Here is a 3,786-nt window from a genome sequence, read left to right on the forward strand (position 1 = left end):
CAGAGCCATGTCCGAGACGAACGCATCGCCTGCCATTAAAGTGGGAGCTGTGCTACGCTAATTAGCGCATCATGTCATGGTGGCACAAGTTTGCATGCAGTTTAATATCTGTGTGAGAGTTTCAGCTTGTGAAAGTGGAATTAGTTGTATCAAGTGTTCTCATTGATATTTTTTTTTACACACAAACACACACACACACACACACACACACAAACTATATTTGTATTTCATTATTTATTGAATGAAAAGTATAAAATAGCTTGACTTATATTTGTATGTGATATTATGAGAGAGGTCATGGGATGACAAGTGATTGATCTCTCATAGAGAAAAAAAATCTATGAAGAACAATCCATGCACTGCTTTTTTGCACAATTTTTTGTCACAACTTACCAAAGAACCATTCTTTCTCTTGATGCACTCAGTGCTTTTTATTGGGCACTTAGGTAACTTTAGCCTTTTGTTTTTATTTACACAGTTGTCTATGGTGATATACTGCCAAAAATACTATGTATTGCCTTCATTGGTGATAGTGGATGGCGAGGTAGATGTGTGGGAGCAACTTCATGACCAGACAATTTGTTTAACACCCATTCCTTTCACACTTTTGTGTAAGAAGATAGGGGCAACTTCAAGCATGATTGTGGAGCGACATACAAGCTGGGTGGCCTATTAAATTCAAGTCGTCCAAGAAAGTGGAAATTTAGTTTGGGGGGTTTGGAACCACTCTCCTCTTGCTTACAGTTATAGCCGGTGGAGAGAGATTAGGAGATGCGCAGGCGATGCATAGGTGTTTTATCACTCATTCTCCCTGCCTGTGCACCGATGCTTCAAGACAACTGAATGCAATTTCCTGGAGTACTGTGATACTCATTCTACAGTAATATTGCTCTTCATCGCCATCCATCTGAACACTTTTGAACTACATTGTAATGACGGGTGCACACGACTTTTCATGAAAAAAAAAAAACAAGAATTTACCACACATGTATGTTCATGAAAAGAAAATATATTCAATCACTCCCGATAGAGGAGCACATTAGTAATGACTCAGTGTTCACTAAATCTGTCACACAAGCAAATCTACAATTCTACAGAGTTTCTGGGTGAAATGACACAGTACATGTTAGCAGGGCCATGTTTGTGTTTTACAGCTGCTAAATACACTTATTCACATATCTATTTCAAACACACTGAGATGCTACCGAGCTGTGAGAATCTGCCACTGTCTCTAGCGGCCATAGCATGAGAACCATCTAATATCTCACAAGAACTTATCTGAGAGTTCTCGTTTTTTCTTAAACTCAAAGTGCAATACTGTGCAACTACAGATTTGTGAGGTATTGTATGGATGCAATACGACAGTGACCATTGGAATGTATGGCTAGAAGCACACTGTAAGATATGCGTGATGAGCAATTAGTAACAACATGTATGATGGAATATCAAAAGAAATTGCACTATGGATGATTACTGTATTAGAATTAGCAGACTTTATTTATTACGTTTCTCATGCAGCTCTCATTACTAAAATGCAAAAGGAGTGTGTTTCGGTTTTAGAAGAGTGGTTTTCTTTTATCCATATTAATTATATAATTGTTTTTTTATTTCTTTGAATTACTTGCACTGGAAATAAACGAATGTATAATTACACAAATAGGCTTGTCAGAATTTGCTGAGAAGCAGTATGCATTCTTGTTTTTGTTCTTTATTCTTTTCTTTGCTGAATCACCGATCACTGAAAAGGCTGTTGCAAAGTAGTCATTAATGCTGCAATTTGACTTGTGGTGGTTACTCGTTCTGTCGCCATGGAAATCATTGTTTCTGGCTGAATGTCACTATAGCAACTGTGCATTTGAACGCCTTGAGTGACAATTTGTCAGTGAATGTCATACACATTCGAAACCATGGAATGCCAAAATAAACAAATAAACTATAGGTTTGTAACGTGTCATTATTGCTGAAATGTATGGTAATAGGTTCAAGTGACTAGAGCAGACATCACTACCATGTCAAGCCTGTGACTTAACATAGGCCTAACTGTATGTTACGTAACACTGTTCACAGTTATTCTCATTAGAGAATGATGGCAAAGCTATTGAGAAAGAAACTGTACGCTAACATGTCATTATGGGAGCTCTGGGTGTTATGCCTGAGTCTGAAAATGGCATCATAAAATTATGAAGGTTTTCTGAGACTAGAAGAGCTTTTACAAAATGGTTAAGATAAATGATAAGATAAATGATCGGCACTCTCCTCACAGAGCCAAGAATTCAAGGGTGAATGCTTTTCATTCTGGCACGAACTATGGCTACAGAACCAGAACCCTCGGTTAGTACACTTTTGCTACGAAATAGATTCCGCAGGGGCGTCAGCTTAGTTTGAAAAGCGCTGGGGGGCATAGATGATAGGACATGATCCTACCTGCCACTGGGCTATTGCCTGCCTGCCTCTGCTATTATGATGAGCATATCGAAATACAGATGCATCCACTTTCAAAGGCTATTGGGTTTGAACTGTCAATCAAAAGGGTTGAGGGTCAGTGCCCCTCCATGGAGCCTCAGGTCTGTCCATGATGTCCATGCTGTCTGTGTCCAATGGTAGAATCAGAGGGGACTCTTTAGGGAGATTTTTAAATAGCAACACATCACCCCAGTCCTCCACTCCCTATACTGGCTATATTACTCAATGCTTTTTGTCTATGTCACACTTTAACAAACATGTGGTTATCTCTGCCCCGTGTTTCACACCGTCTGCTTCCCTTGCAAGGCCCCTATATGACATTCTTCCTGCTTTTCTCTAACTTACACAATTCAATGGACACTCAAGTTTGTATCAGCACTTAACCATACGCGTTGTTCTACGCTATGTATTCTCACTAAACCCCATTTTCACACTGGGTAGGCACATTTCACACTTCACACAGTTGGTAAGCACATTTCACACTTCACACATTTGGTAAGCACATTTCACACTTCACACAGTTATCTGCAAGCATATATGGATGTATGTTTGTTAAACATAACTCAAGCAAATTCACACATGATTATACAAGGCCATAAACTGTACTGGTATCTCCAGGACACTCCTCACCCCTCAATCCACATCCCGGGCAGGCAACTCCAACCTCCTTGCGGTAAACCAAACAAAAGAATGGAAAAATATTTGTCTGTTTTGTTGATTAAAAGCATTTGACTCTATTTGGCTTAACTTTATTTACATAAAACCTTTCATGCAAAATAATGCAGCTCAAAGTGCTTTACAGCAAATACTTAGACATCAAATAAACAATAATAATTATTATTATTTTTATTAAAATTAGCATAGAAACAGTGATAGAGTGCATAAAGATGAGAACAAACACATAAAATGCATAGCATAAGATAGAAAATCAAACTCTGCAGAGATATATTTCATCTAACCCCTTAATATCACGTAGAAGATCAAGGTAAGAAACAAATATATATATATATATATATATACTGTATATATAATTACATTTAAAAGTGCAAAGTTGAGCTAGTTAAAGGCTAATGTGAAGTTTAATAACGTTTTTTAATAATGTTTAATAACGTTTAACAATGAATGAATGAGTTAGTGGTGCAGTTGGAACAGTCTACAGCCCCTGGACCATCCCTACAAGAGAATGGAATCAAATTCCTACTCCCGGCAGATGACCTGGTGCTGTTGTCACCCACTGCACAGGAGCTTCAGCTGCATCCGGACCAGATATTTAATATCAGATTGCAAAAGAAGCATAGGTGTCAGGAACACAGATACCATTGC

This window comes from Sprattus sprattus (genome assembly GCF_963457725.1).
Source record: "Sprattus sprattus genome assembly, chromosome: 7".
Taxonomy (NCBI): domain Eukaryota; kingdom Metazoa; phylum Chordata; class Actinopteri; order Clupeiformes; family Clupeidae; genus Sprattus; species Sprattus sprattus.